Genomic DNA, 22,055 nt, shown 5'->3' with positions numbered 1-22,055 from the left:
GATAGGAATAAACAGGTAACTTTCTTTGGAGTGGAAGCGGAGAGATCGCACCAGATGCCAATTCTAGATGTTATCACACCTGTGGTCACTGCAGCAGCAGGTGAATCCACTTTGTCCAAAAGGGATCTATTCCATTCAATTGCAAATGATCTAGATAAGACAGAGAACTGCAGCACGGGGACATAGCCGAGTTGGTCAGGTTGAGTGGTGATGAGTTTGCTATTTGGATGAATAAAGAAAGTCAAAAGTGTGAAAGATAAAAAACAAAAGGAGGAAGTGTGAAAAGTGAATGGGCCAAATTGAGGTGCATATGAAGACGTATGCTTTCTTCCAATTCATTAAATCGGGCTAATATGAATCAGGTGAATTGAGTTCTGCTTTTGGAAACTGGGTTAAGAAGGGGTGCACCGTTCCTGGAGGTACTGCAATACCAGGTCAATGCGTGGAGTGGACAGAGCAAGCTCTTTTTCCATCTCCCTGTTCTAAAAATCCATTTAATATATGGTCCCCAGATAGGGGACGTATCAGATATTAAACTGATAAGAACAGATACTACACTTGATCTTAGCCAAAAGGCCGAGAAGCGATAACCAGAATTGGTTTGGGCCTCGAGTGGCACCCTGGCCTATGCCGGACACATCTTAGGGAGAGAGAGCGAGAGGGAGACAAACCCACGCCTACACAAGACATTTTGTCACCCAAGCCAACCCTTGAAAAGGCTGCTTTGCAGAGCCAAAACAAGAAGAATGGTGCGTTTTGCAGCCGCCGCCCACTGCAATGAATCTGAATAACTCCTCCTTTAGGGCGCAAGCAACTCCCCTCCCCCTTGCAGTCTTTCCAATTCACGATACAAAAAGACGGACAGGACAGGTTGCCTGACTTTCCGTCACTGCCACCCTTTGCCATCCTTACCCGTAGAAAGCCCTTTCATCATCCCCAAACCCTAATCTTTTCCCTTTCCTTCCCAGCCCCCAAACCCTGCCCTCTGTACCTTTCTCACCACCCGCTTCCCTTCTCCTGTCATCCCCCTACCACCCGGGAAAAAAAGAGATTGCCCCCTCCTTCCACTAGCCCACCCTCCCACCCAAAGAACAACTTCTTCTGCGCAGCTTGTTTTCTAGGCAGCAGCGCTATTGTGATGTCATCGGGGGGCATTGTGACAAGCCGCCAGTGTTCCGTCTCTTCATGTTGTGCACAGTTCAAACGGAAAATACATCAACAGGCAGACTACAGAAAAGCTTACTATCAAAGGTTAGAGGGGGGCTTTCTCAGAGGGCTTTTTACAGTTTTTCTATTCCCAATTAGCCGTTTAAGTGTACTTATTGAAAGTAGTAATTCTTTCATAGGCCGCCCTTTCTTAGTATTTGACGTTCCTTATATTGCGGTATGAGGCTTCGCAGTAGGTTGCAAACATTCATCACCCATGACTGTCCCCAATTGAGCTCAGAAGCTCAATGTCTATCATGACCTCTCTTTTAGAATGTCCAAGAGCAAGCAAACTATTCCTCCAGGAGAGGGCGCCAACAGACTACTAAAGAGATCATCATTACTCAAAGAAAACCCCAAAAACCAATGCATGATAGGAATAAACAGGTAACTTTCTTTGGAGTGGAAGCGGAGAGATCGCACCAGATGCCAATTCTAGATGTTATCACACCTGTGGTCACTGCAGCAGCAGGTGAATCCACTTTGTCCAAAAGGGATCTATTCCATTCAATTGCAAATGATCTAGATAAGACAGAGAACTGCAGCACGGGGACATAGCCGAGTTGGTCAGGTTGAGTGGTGATGAGTTTGCTATTTGGATGAATAAAGAAAGTCAAAAGTGTGAAAGATAAAAAACAAAAGGAGGAAGTGTGAAAAGTGAATGGGCCAAATTGAGGTGCATATGAAGACGTATGCTTTCTTCCAATTCATTAAATCGGGCTAATATGAATCAGGTGAATTGAGTTCTGCTTTTGGAAACTGGGTTAAGAAGGGGTGCACCGTTCCTGGAGGTACTGCAATACCAGGTCAATGCGTGGAGTGGACAGAGCAAGCTCTTTTTCCATCTCCCTGTTCTAAAAATCCATTTAATATATGGTCCCCAGATAGGGGACGTATCAGATATTAAACTGATAAGAACAGATTTTTTAATGAAGCTTTCCAAAGCACCGCAAAAAATGCATGACCGAAGTCACACCAAAAACAGTGCAAAGGCTAGGATTCGTGTGGACCCCTCCGTGAGGAGAGGGTCCCCAAAAATCAACCCCGTCCCTCCGAGCCAGAAGGCCACAGCAAGGGTCAGGGATCTTCGGTGCTCCCCCAAGCCGAAGCCTGGTTGAGCCTTGTCGTTGCTCCCAGCGTCCATCCAGGCATCTTACCCAAGTGGAGTAGAGAGCTACTAGTTGTTGGTTTCGCAGCCGAAACTGCCCGGACCGTCAACCGGTGTTGGTTTCTCAGCCCAAGGCTAACCGGACCTCCAACCGGGTGTTGGTTTCTCAGCCGAAGCTGACCCGGACCTCCAACCGGGTGTTGGTTTCTCAGCCGAAGCTGACCCGGACCTCCAACCGGGTGTTGGTTTCTCAGCCGAAGCTGACCCGGACCTCCAACCGGGTGTTGGTTTCTCAGCCAAAGCTGACCCGGACCTCCAACCGGGTGTTGGTTTCTCAGCCCAAAGCTGAACGGACCTCCGACCATGATTATAAAAATTTCCTTTCCTAGCCAGAAGGCCGGGATAGAGCAATATGCTCAGAAAGTATGAAAGGGCAAGGTACGGTGTGCTACAGAGCCCAAGGCTCGCCGGGGTCCCAAGCCAGCAAGCTCAGACTCACTCCAGGGGCGTCAATCCTGGGGCACATTGCACCATAGCCCCCACACTTACTCAGTCTAATAGCCTCGATCCTGGTAGGGCCATGGTTTCCTCTAGATGGATATACTATCCTCCCAAAGTACTAACAAGCGCAACCTTCCAGTGTGCATTGCATCATTGTACTAAGGTGGCCGGAGCCTTAAACCACCTTTTCGAACGATACTACACTTGATCTTAGCCAAAAGGCCCAGATACTACACTTGATCTTAGCCAAAAGGCCGAGAAGCGATAACCAGAATTGGTTTGGGCCTCGAGTGGCACCCTGGCCTATGCCGGACACATCTTAGGGAGAGAGAGCGAGAGGGAGACAAACCCACGCCTACAGAAGACATTTTGTCACCCAAGCCAACCCTTGAAAAGGCTGCTTTGCAGAGCAAAAACAAGAAGAATGGTGCGTTTTGCAGCCGCCGCCCCCCACTGCAATGAATCTGAATAACTCCTCCTTTAGGGCGCAAGCAACTCCCCTCCCCCTTGCAGTCTTTCCAATTCACGATACAAAAAGACGGACAGGACAGGTTGCCTGACTTTCCGTCACTGCCACCCTTTGCCATCCTTACCCGTAGAAAGCCCTTTCATCATCCCCAAACCCTAATCTTTTCCCTTTCCTTCCCAGCCCCCAAACCCTGCCCTCTGTACCCTTCTCACCACCCGCATCCCTTCTCCTGTCATCCCCCTACCACCCGGGAAAAAAAGAGCTTGCCCCCTCCTTACACTAGCCCACCCTCCCACCCAAAGAACAACTTCTGCTGCGCAGCTTGTTTTCTAGGCAGCAGCGCTATTGTGATGTCAGCGGGGGCATTGTGACAAGCCGCCAGTGTTCCGTCTCTTCATGTTGTGCACAGTTCAAACGGAAAATACATCAACAGGCAGACTACAGAAAAGCTTACTATCAAAGGTTAGAGGGGGGCTTTCTCAGAGGGCTTTTTACAGTTTTTCTATTCCCAATTAGCCGTTTAAGTGTACTTATTGAAAGTAGTAATTCTTTCATAGGCCGCCCTTTCTTAGTATTTGACGTTCCTTATATTGCGGTATGAGGCTTTGCAGCAGGTTGCAAACATTCATCACCCATGACTGTCCCCAATTGAGCTCAGAAGCTCAATGTCTATCATGACCTCTCTTTTAGAATGTCCAAGAGCAAGCAAACTATTCCTCCAGGAGAGGGCGCCAACAGACTACTAAAGAGATCATCATTACTCAAAGAAAACCCCAAAAACCAATGCATGATAGGAATAAACAGGTAACTTTCTTTGGAGTGGAAGCGGAGAGATCGCACCAGATGCCAATTCTAGATCTTATCACACCTGTGGTCACTGCAGCAGCAGGTGAATCCACTTTGTCCAAAAGGGATCTATTCCATTCAATTGCAAATGATCTAGATAAGACAGAGAACTGCAGCACGGGACATAGGCGAGTTGGTCAGGTTGAGTGGTGATGAGTTTGCTATTTGGATGAATAAAGAAAGTCAAAAGTGTGAAAGATAAAAAACAAAAGGAGGAAGTGTGAAAAGTGAATGGGCCAAATTGAGGTGCATATGAAGACGTATGCTTTCTTCCAATTCATTAAATCGGGCTAATATGAATCAGGTGAATTGAGTTCTGCTTTTGGAAACTGGGTTAAGAAGGGGTGCACCGGTCCTGGAGGTACTGCAATACCAGGTCAATGCGTGGAGTGGACAGAGCAAGCTCTTTTTCCATCTCCCTGTTCTAAAAATCCATTTAATATATGGTCCCTAGATAGGGGACGTATCAGATATTAAACTGATAAGAACAGATACTACACTTGATCTTAGCCAAAAGGCCGAGAAGCGATAACCAGAATTGGTTTGGGCCTCGAGTGGCACCCTGGCCTATGCCGGACACATCTTAGGGAGAGAGAGCGAGAGGGAGACAAACCCACGCCTACAGAAGACATTTTGTCACCCAAGCCAACCCTTGAAAAGGCTGCTTTGCAGAGCAAAAACAAGAAGAATGGTGCGTTTTGCAGCCGCCGCCCCCCACTGCAATGAATCTGAATAACTCCTCCTTTAGGGCGCAAGCAACTCCCCTCCCCCTTGCAGTCTTTCCAATTCACGATACAAAAAGACGGACAGGACAGGTTGCCTGACTTTCCGTCACTGCCACCCTTTGCCATCCTTACCCGTAGAAAGCCCTTTCATCATCCCCAAACCCTAATCTTTTCCCTTTCCTTCCCAGCCCCCAAACCCTGCCCTCTGTACCCTTCTCACCACCCGCATCCCTTCTCCTGTCATCCCCCTACCACCCGGGAAAAAAAGAGCTTGCCCCTCCTTACACTAGCCCACCCTCCCACCCAAAGAACAACTTCTGCTGCGCAGCTTGTTTTCTAGGCAGCAGCGCTATTGTGATGTCAGCGGGGGCATTGTGACAAGCCGCCAGTGTTCCGTCTCTTCATGTTGTGCACAGTTCAAACGGAAAATACATCAACAGGCAGACTACAGAAAAGCTTACTATCAAAGGTTAGAGGGGGGCTTTCTCAGAGGGCTTTTTACAGTTTTTCTATTCCCAATTAGCCGTTTAAGTGTACTTATTGAAAGTAGTAATTCTTTCATAGGCCGCCCTTTCTTAGTATTTGACGTTCCTTATATTGCGGTATGAGGCTTTGCAGCAGGTTGCAAACATTCATCACCCATGACTGTCCCCAATTGAGCTCAGAAGCTCAATGTCTATCATGACCTCTCTTTTAGAATGTCCAAGAGCAAGCAAACTATTCCTCCAGGAGAGGGCGCCAACAGACTACTAAAGAGATCATCATTACTCAAAGAAAACCCCAAAAACCAATGCATGATAGGAATAAACAGGTAACTTTCTTTGGAGTGGAAGCGGAGAGATCGCACCAGATGCCAATTCTAGATCTTATCACACCTGTGGTCACTGCAGCAGCAGGTGAATCCACTTTGTCCAAAAGGGATCTATTCCATTCAATTGCAAATGATCTAGATAAGACAGAGAACTGCAGCACGGGACATAGCCGAGTTGGTCAGGTTGAGTGGTGATGAGTTTGCTATTTGGATGAATAAAGAAAGTCAAAAGTGTGAAAGATAAAAAACAAAAGGAGGAAGTGTGAAAAGTGAATGGGCCAAATTGAGGTGCATATGAAGACGTATGCTTTCTTCCAATTCATTAAATCGGGCTAATATGAATCAGGTGAATTGAGTTCTGCTTTTGGAAACTGGGTTAAGAAGGGGTGCACCGGTCCTGGAGGTACTGCAATACCAGGTCAATGCGTGGAGTGGACAGAGCAAGCTCTTTTTCCATCTCCCTGTTCTAAAAATCCATTTAATATATGGTCCCCAGATAGGGGACGTATCAGATATTAAACTGATAAGAACAGATACTACACTTGATCTTAGCCAAAAGGCCGAGAAGCGATAACCAGAATTGGTTTGGGCCTCGAGTGGCACCCTGGCCTATGCCGGACACATCTTAGGGAGAGAGAGCGAGAGGGAGACAAACCCACGCCTACAGAAGACATTTTGTCACCCAAGCCAACCCTTGAAAAGGCTGCTTTGCAGAGCAAAAACAAGAAGAATGGTGCGTTTTGCAGCCGCCGCCCCCCACTGCAATGAATCTGAATAACTCCTCCTTTAGGGCGCAAGCAACTCCCCTCCCCCTTGCAGTCTTTCCAATTCACGATACAAAAAGACGGACAGGACAGGTTGCCTGACTTTCCGTCACTGCCACCCTTTGCCATCCTTACCCGTAGAAAGCCCTTTCATCATCCCCAAACCCTAATCTTTTCCCTTTCCTTCCCAGCCCCCAAACCCTGCCCTCTGTACCCTTCTCACCACCCGCATCCCTTCTCCTGTCATCCCCCTACCACCCGGGAAAAAAAGAGCTTGCCCCCTCCTTACACTAGCCCACCCTCCCACCCAAAGAACAACTTCTGCTGCGCAGCTTGTTTTCTAGGCAGCAGCGCTATTGTGATGTCAGCGGGGGCATTGTGACAAGCCGCCAGTGTTCCGTCTCTTCATGTTGTGCACAGTTCAAACGGAAAATACATCAACAGGCAGACTACAGAAAAGCTTACTATCAAAGGTTAGAGGGGGGCTTTCTCAGAGGGCTTTTTACAGTTTTTCTATTCCCAATTAGCCGTTTAAGTGTACTTATTGAAAGTAGTAATTCTTTCATAGGCCGCCCTTTCTTAGTATTTGACGTTCCTTATATTGCGGTATGAGGCTTTGCAGCAGGTTGCAAACATTCATCACCCATGACTGTCCCCAATTGAGCTCAGAAGCTCAATGTCTATCATGACCTCTCTTTTAGAATGTCCAAGAGCAAGCAAACTATTCCTCCAGGAGAGGGCGCCAACAGACTACTAAAGAGATCATCATTACTCAAAGAAAACCCCAAAAACCAATGCATGATAGGAATAAACAGGTAACTTTCTTTGGAGTGGAAGCGGAGAGATCGCACCAGATGCCAATTCTAGATCTTATCACACCTGTGGTCACTGCAGCAGCAGGTGAATCCACTTTGTCCAAAAGGGATCTATTCCATTCAATTGCAAATGATCTAGATAAGACAGAGAACTGCAGCACGGGACATAGCCGAGTTGGTCAGGTTGAGTGGTGATGAGTTTGCTATTTGGATGAATAAAGAAAGTCAAAAGTGTGAAAGATAAAAAACAAAAGGAGGAAGTGTGAAAAGTGAATGGGCCAAATTGAGGTGCATATGAAGACGTATGCTTTCTTCCAATTCATTAAATCGGGCTAATATGAATCAGGTGAATTGAGTTCTGCTTTTGGAAACTGGGTTAAGAAGGGGTGCACCGGTCCTGGAGGTACTGCAATACCAGGTCAATGCGTGGAGTGGACAGAGCAAGCTCTTTTTCCATCTCCCTGTTCTAAAAATCCATTTAATATATGGTCCCCAGATAGGGGACGTATCAGATATTAAACTGATAAGAACAGATACTACACTTGATCTTAGCCAAAAGGCCGAGAAGCGATAACCAGAATTGGTTTGGGCCTCGAGTGGCACCCTGGCCTATGCCGGACACATCTTAGGGAGAGAGAGCGAGAGGGAGACAAACCCACGCCTACAGAAGACATTTTGTCACCCAAGCCAACCCTTGAAAAGGCTGCTTTGCAGAGCAAAAACAAGAAGAATGGTGCGTTTTGCAGCCGCCGCCCCCCACTGCAATGAATCTGAATAACTCCTCCTTTAGGGCGCAAGCAACTCCCCTCCCCCTTGCAGTCTTTCCAATTCACGATACAAAAAGACGGACAGGACAGGTTGCCTGACTTTCCGTCACTGCCACCCTTTGCCATCCTTACCCGTAGAAAGCCCTTTCATCATCCCCAAACCCTAATCTTTTCCCTTTCCTTCCCAGCCCCCAAACCCTGCCCTCTGTACCCTTCTCACCACCCGCATCCCTTCTCCTGTCATCCCCCTACCACCCGGGAAAAAAAGAGCTTGCCCCCTCCTTACACTAGCCCACCCTCCCACCCAAAGAACAACTTCTGCTGCGCAGCTTGTTTTCTAGGCAGCAGCGCTATTGTGATGTCAGCGGGGGCATTGTGACAAGCCGCCAGTGTTCCGTCTCTTCATGTTGTGCACAGTTCAAACGGAAAATACATCAACAGGCAGACTACAGAAAAGCTTACTATCAAAGGTTAGAGGGGGGCTTTCTCAGAGGGCTTTTTACAGTTTTTCTATTCCCAATTAGCCGTTTAAGTGTACTTATTGAAAGTAGTAATTCTTTCATAGGCCGCCCTTTCTTAGTATTTGACGTTCCTTATATTGCGGTATGAGGCTTTGCAGCAGGTTGCAAACATTCATCACCCATGACTGTCCCCAATTGAGCTCAGAAGCTCAATGTCTATCATGACCTCTCTTTTAGAATGTCCAAGAGCAAGCAAACTATTCCTCCAGGAGAGGGCGCCAACAGACTACTAAAGAGATCATCATTACTCAAAGAAAACCCCAAAAACCAATGCATGATAGGAATAAACAGGTAACTTTCTTTGGAGTGGAAGCGGAGAGATCGCACCAGATGCCAATTCTAGATCTAATCACACCTGTGGTCACTGCAGCAGCAGGTGAATCCACTTTGTCCAAAAGGGATCTATTCCATTCAATTGCAAATGATCTAGATAAGACAGAGAACTGCAGCACGGGACATAGCCGAGTTGGTCAGGTTGAGTGGTGATGAGTTTGCTATTTGGATGAATAAAGAAAGTCAAAAGTGTGAAAGATAAAAAACAAAAGGAGGAAGTGTGAAAAGTGAATGGGCCAAATTGAGGTGCATATGAAGACGTATGCTTTCTTCCAATTCATTAAATCGGGCTAATATGAATCAGGTGAATTGAGTTCTGCTTTTGGAAACTGGGTTAAGAAGGGGTGCACCGGTCCTGGAGGTACTGCAATACCAGGTCAATGCGTGGAGTGGACAGAGCAAGCTCTTTTTCCATCTCCCTGTTCTAAAAATCCATTTAATATATGGTCCCCAGATAGGGGACGTATCAGATATTAAACTGATAAGAACAGATACTACACTTGATCTTAGCCAAAAGGCCGAGAAGCGATAACCAGAATTGGTTTGGGCCTCGAGTGGCACCCTGGCCTATGCCGGACACATCTTAGGGAGAGAGAGCGAGAGGGAGACAAACCCACGCCTACAGAAGACATTTTGTCACCCAAGCCAACCCTTGAAAAGGCTGCTTTGCAGAGCAAAAACAAGAAGAATGGTGCGTTTTGCAGCCGCCGCCCCCCACTGCAATGAATCTGAATAACTCCTCCTTTAGGGCGCAAGCAACTCCCCTCCCCCTTGCAGTCTTTCCAATACACGATACAAAAAGACGGACAGGACAGGTTGCCTGACTTTCCGTCACTGCCACCCTTTGCCATCCTTACCCGTAGAAAGCCCTTTCATCATCCCCAAACCCTAATCTTTTCCCTTTCCTTCCCAGCCCCCAAACCCTGCCCTCTGTACCCTTCTCACCACCCGCATCCCTTCTCCTGTCATCCCCCTACCACCCGGGAAAAAAAGAGCTTGCCCCCTCCTTACACTAGCCCACCCTCCCACCCAAAGAACAACTTCTGCTGCGCAGCTTGTTTTCTAGGCAGCAGCGCTATTGTGATGTCAGCGGGGGCATTGTGACAAGCCGCCAGTGTTCCGTCTCTTCATGTTGTGCACAGTTCAAACGGAAAATACATCAACAGGCAGACTACAGAAAAGCTTACTATCAAAGGTTAGAGGGGGGCTTTCTCAGAGGGCTTTTTACAGTTTTTCTATTCCCAATTAGCCGTTTAAGTGTACTTATTGAAAGTAGTAATTCTTTCATAGGCCGCCCTTTCTTAGTATTTGACGTTCCTTATATTGCGGTATGAGGCTTTGCAGCAGGTTGCAAACATTCATCACCCATGACTGTCCCCAATTGAGCTCAGAAGCTCAATGTCTATCATGACCTCTCTTTTAGAATGTCCAAGAGCAAGCAAACTATTCCTCCAGGAGAGGGCGCCAACAGACTACTAAAGAGATCATCATTACTCAAAGAAAACCCCAAAAACCAATGCATGATAGGAATAAACAGGTAACTTTCTTTGGAGTGGAAGCGGAGAGATCGCACCAGATGCCAATTCTAGATCTTATCACACCTGTGGTCACTGCAGCAGCAGGTGAATCCACTTTGTCCAAAAGGGATCTATTCCATTCAATTGCAAATGATCTAGATAAGACAGAGAACTGCAGCACGGGACATAGCCGAGTTGGTCAGGTTGAGTGGTGATGAGTTTGCTATTTGGATGAATAAAGAAAGTCAAAAGTGTGAAAGATAAAAAACAAAAGGAGGAAGTGTGAAAAGTGAATGGGCCAAATTGAGGTGCATATGAAGACGTATGCTTTCTTCCAATTCATTAAATCGGGCTAATATGAATCAGGTGAATTGAGTTCTGCTTTTGGAAACTGGGTTAAGAAGGGGTGCACCGGTCCTGGAGGTACTGCAATACCAGGTCAATGCGTGGAGTGGACAGAGCAAGCTCTTTTTCCATCTCCCTGTTCTAAAAATCCATTTAATATATGGTCCCCAGATAGGGGACGTATCAGATATTAAACTGATAAGAACAGATACTACACTTGATCTTAGCCAAAAGGCCGAGAAGCGATAACCAGAATTGGTTTGGGCCTCGAGTGGCACCCTGGCCTATGCCGGACACATCTTAGGGAGAGAGAGCGAGAGGGAGACAAACCCACGCCTACAGAAGACATTTTGTCACCCAAGCCAACCCTTGAAAAGGCTGCTTTGCAGAGCAAAAACAAGAAGAATGGTGCGTTTTGCAGCCGCCGCCCCCCACTGCAATGAATCTGAATAACTCCTCCTTTAGGGCGCAAGCAACTCCCCTCCCCCTTGCAGTCTTTCCAATTCACGATACAAAAAGACGGACAGGACAGGTTGCCTGACTTTCCGTCACTGCCACCCTTTGCCATCCTTACCCGTAGAAAGCCCTTTCATCATCCCCAAACCCTAATCTTTTCCCTTTCCTTCCCAGCCCCCAAACCCTGCCCTCTGTACCCTTCTCACCACCCGCATCCCTTCTCCTGTCATCCCCCTACCACCCGGGAAAAAAAGAGCTTGCCCCCTCCTTACACTAGCCCACCCTCCCACCCAAAGAACAACTTCTGCTGCGCAGCTTGTTTTCTAGGCAGCAGCGCTATTGTGATGTCAGCGGGGGCATTGTGACAAGCCGCCAGTGTTCCGTCTCTTCATGTTGTGCACAGTTCAAACGGAAAATACATCAACAGGCAGACTACAGAAAAGCTTACTATCAAAGGTTAGAGGGGGGCTTTCTCAGAGGGCTTTTTACAGTTTTTCTATTCCCAATTAGCCGTTTAAGTGTACTTATTGAAAGTAGTAATTCTTTCATAGGCCGCCCTTTCTTAGTATTTGACGTTCCTTATATTGCGGTATGAGGCTTTGCAGCAGGTTGCAAACATTCATCACCCATGACTGTCCCCAATTGAGCTCAGAAGCTCAATGTCTATCATGACCTCTCTTTTAGAATGTCCAAGAGCAAGCAAACTATTCCTCCAGGAGAGGGCGCCAACAGACTACTAAAGAGATCATCATTACTCAAAGAAAACCCCAAAAACCAATGCATGATAGGAATAAACAGGTAACTTTCTTTGGAGTGGAAGCGGAGAGATCGCACCAGATGCCAATTCTAGATCTTATCACACCTGTGGTCACTGCAGCAGCAGGTGAATCCACTTTGTCCAAAAGGGATCTATTCCATTCAATTGCAAATGATCTAGATAAGACAGAGAACTGCAGCACGGGACATAGCCGAGTTGGTCAGGTTGAGTGGTGATGAGTTTGCTATTTGGATGAATAAAGAAAGTCAAAAGTGTGAAAGATAAAAAACAAAAGGAGGAAGTGTGAAAAGTGAATGGGCCAAATTGAGGTGCATATGAAGACGTATGCTTTCTTCCAATTCATTAAATCGGGCTAATATGAATCAGGTGAATTGAGTTCTGCTTTTGGAAACTGGGTTAAGAAGGGGTGCACCGGTCCTGGAGGTACTGCAATACCAGGTCAATGCGTGGAGTGGACAGAGCAAGCTCTTTTTCCATCTCCCTGTTCTAAAAATCCATTTAATATATGGTCCCCAGATAGGGGACGTATCAGATATTAAACTGATAAGAACAGATACTACACTTGATCTTAGCCAAAAGGCCGAGAAGCGATAACCAGAATTGGTTTGGGCCTCGAGTGGCACCCTGGCCTATGCCGGACACATCTTAGGGAGAGAGAGCGAGAGGGAGACAAACCCACGCCTACAGAAGACATTTTGTCACCCAAGCCAACCCTTGAAAAGGCTGCTTTGCAGAGCAAAAACAAGAAGAATGGTGCGTTTTGCAGCCGCCGCCCCCCACTGCAATGAATCTGAATAACTCCTCCTTTAGGGCGCAAGCAACTCCCCTCCCCCTTGCAGTCTTTCCAATTCACGATACAAAAAGACGGACAGGACAGGTTGCCTGACTTTCCGTCACTGCCACCCTTTGCCATCCTTACCCGTAGAAAGCCCTTTCATCATCCCCAAACCCTAATCTTTTCCCTTTCCTTCCCAGCCCCCAAACCCTGCCCTCTGTACCCTTCTCACCACCCGCATCCCTTCTCCTGTCATCCCCCTACCACCCGGGAAAAAAAGAGCTTGCCCCCTCCTTACACTAGCCCACCCTCCCACCCAAAGAACAACTTCTGCTGCGCAGCTTGTTTTCTAGGCAGCAGCGCTATTGTGATGTCAGCGGGGGCATTGTGACAAGCCGCCAGTGTTCCGTCTCTTCATGTTGTGCACAGTTCAAACGGAAAATACATCAACAGGCAGACTACAGAAAAGCTTACTATCAAAGGTTAGAGGGGGGCTTTCTCAGAGGGCTTTTTACAGTTTTTCTATTCCCAATTAGCCGTTTAAGTGTACTTATTGAAAGTAGTAATTCTTTCATAGGCCGCCCTTTCTTAGTATTTGACGTTCCTTATATTGCGGTATGAGGCTTTGCAGCAGGTTGCAAACATTCATCACCCATGACTGTCCCCAATTGAGCTCAGAAGCTCAATGTCTATCATGACCTCTCTTTTAGAATGTCCAAGAGCAAGCAAACTATTCCTCCAGGAGAGGGCGCCAACAGACTACTAAAGAGATCATCATTACTCAAAGAAAACCCCAAAAACCAATGCATGATAGGAATAAACAGGTAACTTTCTTTGGAGTGGAAGCGGAGAGATCGCACCAGATGCCAATTCTAGATCTTATCACACCTGTGGTCACTGCAGCAGCAGGTGAATCCACTTTGTCCAAAAGGGATCTATTCCATTCAATTGCAAATGATCTAGATAAGACAGAGAACTGCAGCACGGGACATAGCCGAGTTGGTCAGGTTGAGTGGTGATGAGTTTGCTATTTGGATGAATAAAGAAAGTCAAAAGTGTGAAAGATAAAAAACAAAAGGAGGAAGTGTGAAAAGTGAATGGGCCAAATTGAGGTGCATATGAAGACGTATGCTTTCTTCCAATTCATTAAATCGGGCTAATATGAATCAGGTGAATTGAGTTCTGCTTTTGGAAACTGGGTTAAGAAGGGGTGCACCGGTCCTGGAGGTACTGCAATACCAGGTCAATGCGTGGAGTGGACAGAGCAAGCTCTTTTTCCATCTCCCTGTTCTAAAAATCCATTTAATATATGGTCCCCAGATAGGGGACGTATCAGATATTAAACTGATAAGAACAGATACTACACTTGATCTTAGCCAAAAGGCCGAGAAGCGATAACCAGAATTGGTTTGGGCCTCGAGTGGCACCCTGGCCTATGCCGGACACATCTTAGGGAGAGAGAGCGAGAGGGAGACAAACCCACGCCTACAGAAGACATTTTGTCACCCAAGCCAACCCTTGAAAAGGCTGCTTTGCAGAGCAAAAACAAGAAGAATGGTGCGTTTTGCAGCCGCCGCCCCCCACTGCAATGAATCTGAATAACTCCTCCTTTAGGGCGCAAGCAACTCCCCTCCCCCTTGCAGTCTTTCCAATTCACGATACAAAAAGACGGACAGGACAGGTTGCCTGACTTTCCGTCACTGCCACCCTTTGCCATCCTTACCCGTAGAAAGCCCTTTCATCATCCCCAAACCCTAATCTTTTCCCTTTCCTTCCCAGCCCCCAAACCCTGCCCTCTGTACCCTTCTCACCACCCGCATCCCTTCTCCTGTCATCCCCCTACCACCCGGGAAAAAAAGAGCTTGCCCCCTCCTTACACTAGCCCACCCTCCCACCCAAAGAACAACTTCTGCTGCGCAGCTTGTTTTCTAGGCAGCAGCGCTATTGTGATGTCAGCGGGGGCATTGTGACAAGCCGCCAGTGTTCCGTCTCTTCATGTTGTGCACAGTTCAAACGGAAAATACATCAACAGGCAGACTACAGAAAAGCTTACTATCAAAGGTTAGAGGGGGGCTTTCTCAGAGGGCTTTTTACAGTTTTTCTATTCCCAATTAGCCGTTTAAGTGTACTTATTGAAAGTAGTAATTCTTTCATAGGCCGCCCTTTCTTAGTATTTGACGTTCCTTATATTGCGGTATGAGGCTTTGCAGCAGGTTGCAAACATTCATCACCCATGACTGTCCCCAATTGAGCTCAGAAGCTCAATGTCTATCATGACCTCTCTTTTAGAATGTCCAAGAGCAAGCAAACTATTCCTCCAGGAGAGGGCGCCAACAGACTACTAAAGAGATCATCATTACTCAAAGAAAACCCCAAAAACCAATGCATGATAGGAATAAACAGGTAACTTTCTTTGGAGTGGAAGCGGAGAGATCGCACCAGATGCCAATTCTAGATCTTATCACACCTGTGGTCACTGCAGCAGCAGGTGAATCCACTTTGTCCAAAAGGGATCTATTCCATTCAATTGCAAATGATCTAGATAAGACAGAGAACTGCAGCACGGGACATAGCCGAGTTGGTCAGGTTGAGTGGTGATGAGTTTGCTATTTGGATGAATAAAGAAAGTCAAAAGTGTGAAAGATAAAAAACAAAAGGAGGAAGTGTGAAAAGTGAATGGGCCAAATTGAGGTGCATATGAAGACGTATGCTTTCTTCCAATTCATTAAATCGGGCTAATATGAATCAGGTGAATTGAGTTCTGCTTTTGGAAACTGGGTTAAGAAGGGGTGCACCGGTCCTGGAGGTACTGCAATACCAGGTCAATGCGTGGAGTGGACAGAGCAAGCTCTTTTTCCATCTCCCTGTTCTAAAAATCCATTTAATATATGGTCCCCAGATAGGGGACGTATCAGATATTAAACTGATAAGAACAGATACTACACTTGATCTTAGCCAAAAGGCCGAGAAGCGATAACCAGAATTGGTTTGGGCCTCGAGTGGCACCCTGGCCTATGCCGGACACATCTTAGGGAGAGAGAGCGAGAGGGAGACAAACCCACGCCTACAGAAGACATTTTGTCACCCAAGCCAACCCTTGAAAAGGCTGCTTTGCAGAGCAAAAACAAGAAGAATGGTGCGTTTTGCAGCCGCCGCCCCCCACTGCAATGAATCTGAATAACTCCTCCTTTAGGGCGCAAGCAACTCCCCTCCCCCTTGCAGTCTTTCCAATTCACGATACAAAAAGACGGACAGGACAGGTTGCCTGACTTTCCGTCACTGCCACCCTTTGCCATCCTTACCCGTAGAAAGCCCTTTCATCATCCCCAAACCCTAATCTTTTCCCTTTCCTTCCCAGCCCCCAAACCCTGCCCTCTGTACCCTTCTCACCACCCGCATCCCTTCTCCTGTCATCCCCCTACCACCCGGGAAAAAAAGAGCTTGCCCCCTCCTTACACTAGCCCACCCTCCCACCCAAAGAACAACTTCTGCTGCGCAGCTTGTTTTCTAGGCAGCAGCGCTATTGTGATGTCAGCGGGGGCATTGTGACAAGCCGCCAGTGTTCCGTCTCTTCATGTTGTGCACAGTTCAAACGGAAAATACATCAACAGGCAGACTACAGAAAAGCTTACTATCAAAGGTTAGAGGGGGGCTTTCTCAGAGGGCTTTTTACAGTTTTTCTATTCCCAATTAGCCGTTTAAGTGTACTTATTGAAAGTAGTAATTCTTTCATAGGCCGCCCTTTCTTAGTATTTGACGTTCCTTATATTGCGGTATGAGGCTTTGCAGCAGGTTGCAAACATTCATCACCCATGACTGTCCCCAATTGAGCTCAGAAGCTCAATGTCTATCATGACCTCTCTTTTAGAATGTCCAAGAGCAAGCAAACTATTCCTCCAGGAGAGGGCGCCAACAGACTACTAAAGAGATCATCATTACTCAAAGAAAACCCCAAAAACCAATGCATGATAGGAATAAACAGGTAACTTTCTTTGGAGTGGAAGCGGAGAGATCGCACCAGATGCCAATTCTAGATCTTATCACACCTGTGGTCACTGCAGCAGCAGGTGAATCCACTTTGTCCAAAAGGGATCTATTCCATTCAATTGCAAATGATCTAGATAAGACAGAGAACTGCAGCACGGGACATAGCCGAGTTGGTCAGGTTGAGTGGTGATGAGTTTGCTATTTGGATGAATAAAGAAAGTCAAAAGTGTGAAAGATAAAAAACAAAAGGAGGAAGTGTGAAAAGTGAATGGGCCAAATTGAGGTGCATATGAAGACGTATGCTTTCTTCCAATTCATTAAATCGGGCTAATATGAATCAGGTGAATTGAGTTCTGCTTTTGGAAACTGGGTTAAGAAGGGGTGCACCGGTCCTGGAGGTACTGCAATACCAGGTCAATGCGTGGAGTGGACAGAGCAAGCTCTTTTTCCATCTCCCTGTTCTAAAAATCCATTTAATATATGGTCCCCAGATAGGGGACGTATCAGATATTAAACTGATAAGAACAGATTTTGATTTAATGAAGCTTTCCAAAGCACCACAAAAAATGCATGACCGAAGTCACACCAAAAACAGTGCAAAGGCTAGGATTCGTGTGGACCCCACCGTGAGGAGAGGGTCCCCAAAAATCAACCCTGTCCCTCCGAGCCAGAAGGCCACAGCAAGGGTCAGGGATCTTCGGTGCTCCCCCAAGCCGAAGCCTGGTTGAGCCTTGTCGTTGCTCCCAGCGTCCACCCAGGCATCTTACCCAAGTGGAGTAGAGAGCTACTAGTTGTTGGTTTCGCAGCCGAAACTGCCCGGACCGTCAACCGGTGTTGGTTTCTCAGCCCAAGGCTAACCGGACCTCCAACCGGGTGTTGGTTTCTCAGCCGAAGCTGACCCAGACCTCCAACCGGGTGTTGGTTTCTCAGCCGAAGCTGACCCGGACCTCCAACAGGGTGTTAGTTTCTCAGCCCAAAGCTGACCAGACCTCCGACCGGGATTATAAAAATTTCCCTTCCTAGCCAGAAGGCCTGGATAGGGTAATATGCTCAAAAAGTATGAAAAGGCAAGGTACCGTGTGCTACAGAGCCCAAGGCTTGCCGGGGTCCCAAGCCAGCAAGCTCAGACTCACTCCAGGGTCGTCAGTCCTGGGGCACGTTGTACCATAGCCCCCCATCCTTACTCAGTCTAATAGCCTCGATCCTGGTAGGGCCATGTTTTCCACTAGATGAATATACTATCCACCCAGAGTACTAGCAAGCGCAACCTTCCAGTGTGCATTGAATCATTGTACTAAGGTGGCCTGGAGCTTAAACCACCTCTTCGAACAACACTACACTTGATCTTAGCCAAAAGGCCGAGAAGCGATAACCAGAATTGGTTTGGGCCTCGAGTGGCACCCTGGCCTATGCCGGACACATCTTAGGGAGAGAGAGCGAGAGGGAGACAAACCCACGCCTACAGAAGACATTTTGTCACCCAAGCCAACCCTTGAAAAGGCTGCTTTGCAGAGCAAAAACAAGAAGAATGGTGCGTTTTGCAGCCGCCGCCCCCCACTGCAATGAATCTGAATAACTCCTCCTTTAGGGCGCAAGCAACTCCCCTCCCCCTTGCAGTCTTTCCAATTCACGATACAAAAAGACGGACAGGACAGGTTGCCTGACTTTCCGTCACTGCCACCCTTTGCCATCCTTACCCGTAGAAAGCCCTTTCATCATCCCCAAACCCTAATCTTTTCCCTTTCCTTCCCAGCCCCCAAACCCTGCCCTCTGTACCCTTCTCACCACCCGCATCCCTTCTCCTGTCATCCCCCTACCACCCGGGAAAAAAAGAGCTTGCCCCCTCCTTACACTAGCCCACCCTCCCACCCAAAGAACAACTTCTGCTGCGCAGCTTGTTTTCTAGGCAGCAGCGCTATTGTGATGTCAGCGGGGGCATTGTGACAAGCCGCCAGTGTTCCGTCTCTTCATGTTGTGCACAGTTCAAACGGAAAATACATCAACAGGCAGACTACAGAAAAGCTTACTATCAAAGGTTAGAGGGGGGCTTTCTCAGAGGGCTTTTTACAGTTTTTCTATTCCCAATTAGCCGTTTAAGTGTACTTATTGAAAGTAGTAATTCTTTCATAGGCCGCCCTTTCTTAGTATTTGACGTTCCTTATATTGCGGTATGAGGCTTTGCAGCAGGTTGCAAACATTCATCACCCATGACTGTCCCCAATTGAGCTCAGAAGCTCAATGTCTATCATGACCTCTCTTTTAGAATGTCCAAGAGCAAGCAAACTATTCCTCCAGGAGAGGGCGCCAACAGACTACTAAAGAGATCATCATTACTCAAAGAAAACCCCAAAAACCAATGCATGATAGGAATAAACAGGTAACTTTCTTTGGAGTGGAAGCGGAGAGATCGCACCAGATGCCAATTCTAGATCTTATCACACCTGTGGTCACTGCAGCAGCAGGTGAATCCACTTTGTCCAAAAGGGATCTATTCCATTCAATTGCAAATGATCTAGATAAGACAGAGAACTGCAGCACGGGACATAGCCGAGTTGGTCAGGTTGAGTGGTGATGAGTTTGCTATTTGGATGAATAAAGAAAGTCAAAAGTGTGAAAGATAAAAAACAAAAGGAGGAAGTGTGAAAAGTGAATGGGCCAAATTGAGGTGCATATGAAGACGTATGCTTTCTTCCAATTCATTAAATCGGGCTAATATGAATCAGGTGAATTGAGTTCTGCTTTTGGAAACTGGGTTAAGAAGGGGTGCACCGTTCCTGGAGGTACTGCAATACCAGGTCAATGCGTGGAGTGGACAGAGCAAGCTCTTTTTCCATCTCCCTGTTCTAAAAATCCATTTAATATATGGTCCCCAGATAGGGGACGTATCAGATATTAAACTGATAAGAACAGATACTACACTTGATCTTAGCCAAAAGGCCGAGAAGCGATAACCAGAATTGGTTTGGGCCTCGAGTGGCACCCTGGCCTATGCCGGACACATCTTAGGGAGAGAGAGCGAGAGGGAGACAAACCCACGCCTACAGAAGACATTTTGTCACCCAAGCCAACCCTTGAAAAGGCTGCTTTGCAGAGCAAAAACAAGAAGAATGGTGCGTTTTGCAGCCGCCGCCCCCCACTGCAATGAATCTGAATAACTCCTCCTTTAGGGCGCAAGCAACTCCCCTCCCCCTTGCAGTCTTTCCAATTCACGATACAAAAAGACGGACAGGACAGGTTGCCTGACTTTCCGTCACTGCCACCCTTTGCCATCCTTACCCGTAGAAAGCCCTTTCATCATCCCCAAACCCTAATCTTTTCCCTTTCCTTCCCAGCCCCCAAACCCTGCCCTCTGTACCCTTCTCACCACCCGCATCCCTTCTCCTGTCATCCCCCTACCACCCGGGAAAAAAAGAGCTTGCCCCCTCCTTACACTAGCCCACCCTCCCACCCAAAGAACAATTTCTGCTGCGCAGCTTGTTTTCTAGGCAGCAGCGCTATTGTGATGTCAGCGGGGGCATTGTGACAAGCCGCCAGTGTTCCGTCTCTTCATGTTGTGCACAGTTCAAACGGAAAATACATCAACAGGCAGACTACAGAAAAGCTTACTATCAAAGGTTAGAGGGGGGCTTTCTCAGAGGGCTTTTTACAGTTTTTCTATTCCCAATTAGCCGTTTAAGTGTACTTATTGAAAGTAGTAATTCTTTCATAGGCCGCCCTTTCTTAGTATTTGACGTTCCTTATATTGCGGTATGAGGCTTTGCAGCAGGTTGCAAACATTCATCACCCATGACTGTCCCCAATTGAGCTCAGAAGCTCAATGTCTATCATGACCTCTCTTTTAGAATGTCCAAGAGCAAGCAAACTATTCCTCCAGGAGAGGGCGCCAACAGACTACTAAAGAGATCATCATTACTCAAAGAAAACCCCAAAAACCAATGCATGATAGGAATAAACAGGTAACTTTCTTTGGAGTGGAAGCGGAGAGATCGCACCAGATGCCAATTCTAGATCTTATCACACCTGTGGTCACTGCAGCAGCAGGTGAATCCACTTTGTCCAAAAGGGATCTATTCCATTCAATTGCAAATGATCTAGATAAGACAGAGAACTGCAGCACGGGACATAGCCGAGTTGGTCAGGTTGAGTGGTGATGAGTTTGCTATTTGGATGAATAAAGAAAGTCAAAAGTGTGAAAGATAAAAAACAAAAGGAGGAAGTGTGAAAAGTGAATGGGCCAAATTGAGGTGCATATGAAGACGTATGCTTTCTTCCAATTCATTAAATCGGGCTAATATGAATCAGGTGAATTGAGTTCTGCTTTTGGAAACTGGGTTAAGAAGGGGTGCACCGGTCCTGGAGGTACTGCAATACCAGGTCAATGCGTGGAGTGGACAGAGCAAGCTCTTTTTCCATCTCCCTGTTCTAAAAATCCATTTAATATATGGTCCCCAGATAGGGGACGTATCAGATATTAAACTGATAAGAACAGATTTTTTTTTTTTTTTTTTTTTTTTTTTTTTTTGAAGGATGAGTTTGAAAATAATAAAGTGACCGCCTCTCGTTGCCCAGGTAACTGTCCGTCACAAGAGGGCTATGACATCCTACGATGCACACTCCCCCAAGGCCAGCAGTTGTGCAATACCCTGGCACCTTTCAGCACCAACCAAGGTAGTACCCTCCCAAACTACACTTGATCTTAGCCAAAAGGCCGAGAAGCGATAACCAGAATTGGTTTGGGCCTCGAGTGGCACCCTGGCCTATGCCGGACACATCTTAGGGAGAGAGAGCGAGAGGGAGACAAACCCACGCCTACAGAAGACAGTTTGTCACCCAAGCCAACCCTTGAAAAGGCTGCTTTGCAGAGCAAAAACAAGAAGAATGGTGCGTTTTGCAGCCGCCGCCCCCCACTGCAATGAATCTGAATAACTCCTCCTTTAGGGCGCAAGCAACTCCCCTCCCCCTTGCAGTCTTTCCAATTCACGATACAAAAAGACGGACAGGACAGGTTGCCTGACTTTCCGTCACTGCCACCCTTTGCCATCCTTACCCGTAGAAAGCCCTTTCATCATCCCCAAACCCTAATCTTTTCCCTTTCCTTCCCAGCCCCCAAACCCTGCCCTCTGTACCCTTCTCACCACCCGCATCCCTTCTCCTGTCATCCCCCTACCACCCGGGAAAAAAAGAGCTTGCCCCCTCCTTACACTAGCCCACCCTCCCACCCAAAGAACAACTTCTGCTGCGCAGCTTGTTTTCTAGGCAGCAGCGCTATTGTGATGTCAGCGGGGGCATTGTGACAAGCCGCCAGTGTTCCGTCTCTTCATGTTGTGCACA

The 22,055-nt window shown here is 47.2% G+C and overlaps 12 non-coding genes and 2 pseudogenes across 12 annotated transcripts; all 14 read right to left on the bottom strand.

The window, feature by feature from the left end:
* Positions 1-397: 397 nt before the first annotated feature.
* LOC142288473 (U2 spliceosomal RNA) lies at positions 398-588 on the bottom strand. The gene has a single exon (XR_012749239.1). It is a non-coding gene; the product is annotated as a U2 spliceosomal RNA (small nuclear RNA).
* A 1,387-nt stretch (positions 589-1,975) lies between these two features.
* Positions 1,976-2,164, bottom strand: LOC142288500 (U2 spliceosomal RNA). The gene has a single exon (XR_012749266.1). It is a non-coding gene; the product is annotated as a U2 spliceosomal RNA (small nuclear RNA).
* A 764-nt stretch (positions 2,165-2,928) lies between these two features.
* LOC142288504 (U2 spliceosomal RNA) lies at positions 2,929-3,081 on the bottom strand (annotated as a pseudogene).
* Positions 3,082-4,469: 1,388 nt separating this feature from the next.
* LOC142288497 (U2 spliceosomal RNA) lies at positions 4,470-4,660 on the bottom strand. Its single transcript, XR_012749263.1, has one exon. It is a non-coding gene; the product is annotated as a U2 spliceosomal RNA (small nuclear RNA).
* Positions 4,661-6,047: 1,387 nt separating this feature from the next.
* On the bottom strand, positions 6,048-6,238 carry LOC142288495 (U2 spliceosomal RNA). Its single transcript, XR_012749261.1, has one exon. It is a non-coding gene; the product is annotated as a U2 spliceosomal RNA (small nuclear RNA).
* Positions 6,239-7,626: 1,388 nt separating this feature from the next.
* On the bottom strand, positions 7,627-7,817 carry LOC142288494 (U2 spliceosomal RNA). The gene has a single exon (XR_012749260.1). It is a non-coding gene; the product is annotated as a U2 spliceosomal RNA (small nuclear RNA).
* A 1,388-nt stretch (positions 7,818-9,205) lies between these two features.
* LOC142288493 (U2 spliceosomal RNA) lies at positions 9,206-9,396 on the bottom strand. The gene has a single exon (XR_012749259.1). It is a non-coding gene; the product is annotated as a U2 spliceosomal RNA (small nuclear RNA).
* Positions 9,397-10,784: 1,388 nt separating this feature from the next.
* On the bottom strand, positions 10,785-10,975 carry LOC142288492 (U2 spliceosomal RNA). The gene has a single exon (XR_012749258.1). It is a non-coding gene; the product is annotated as a U2 spliceosomal RNA (small nuclear RNA).
* A 1,388-nt stretch (positions 10,976-12,363) lies between these two features.
* Positions 12,364-12,554, bottom strand: LOC142288491 (U2 spliceosomal RNA). The gene has a single exon (XR_012749257.1). It is a non-coding gene; the product is annotated as a U2 spliceosomal RNA (small nuclear RNA).
* A 1,388-nt stretch (positions 12,555-13,942) lies between these two features.
* Positions 13,943-14,133, bottom strand: LOC142288489 (U2 spliceosomal RNA). Its single transcript, XR_012749255.1, has one exon. It is a non-coding gene; the product is annotated as a U2 spliceosomal RNA (small nuclear RNA).
* A 1,388-nt stretch (positions 14,134-15,521) lies between these two features.
* LOC142288488 (U2 spliceosomal RNA) lies at positions 15,522-15,712 on the bottom strand. The gene has a single exon (XR_012749254.1). It is a non-coding gene; the product is annotated as a U2 spliceosomal RNA (small nuclear RNA).
* Positions 15,713-17,100: 1,388 nt separating this feature from the next.
* Positions 17,101-17,296, bottom strand: LOC142288498 (U2 spliceosomal RNA). The gene has a single exon (XR_012749264.1). It is a non-coding gene; the product is annotated as a U2 spliceosomal RNA (small nuclear RNA).
* A 2,186-nt stretch (positions 17,297-19,482) lies between these two features.
* Positions 19,483-19,673, bottom strand: LOC142288472 (U2 spliceosomal RNA). Its single transcript, XR_012749238.1, has one exon. It is a non-coding gene; the product is annotated as a U2 spliceosomal RNA (small nuclear RNA).
* A 1,388-nt stretch (positions 19,674-21,061) lies between these two features.
* On the bottom strand, positions 21,062-21,268 carry LOC142288503 (U2 spliceosomal RNA; annotated as a pseudogene).
* Positions 21,269-22,055: the final 787 nt, after the last annotated feature.

The sequence above is a fragment of the Anomaloglossus baeobatrachus genome, unplaced genomic scaffold, assembly GCF_048569485.1.
Source record: "Anomaloglossus baeobatrachus isolate aAnoBae1 unplaced genomic scaffold, aAnoBae1.hap1 Scaffold_835, whole genome shotgun sequence".
In the NCBI taxonomy this organism is placed as follows: Eukaryota; Metazoa; Chordata; class Amphibia; order Anura; family Aromobatidae; genus Anomaloglossus; species Anomaloglossus baeobatrachus.
This window is presented reverse-complemented; position numbering and strand designations above follow the sequence as displayed.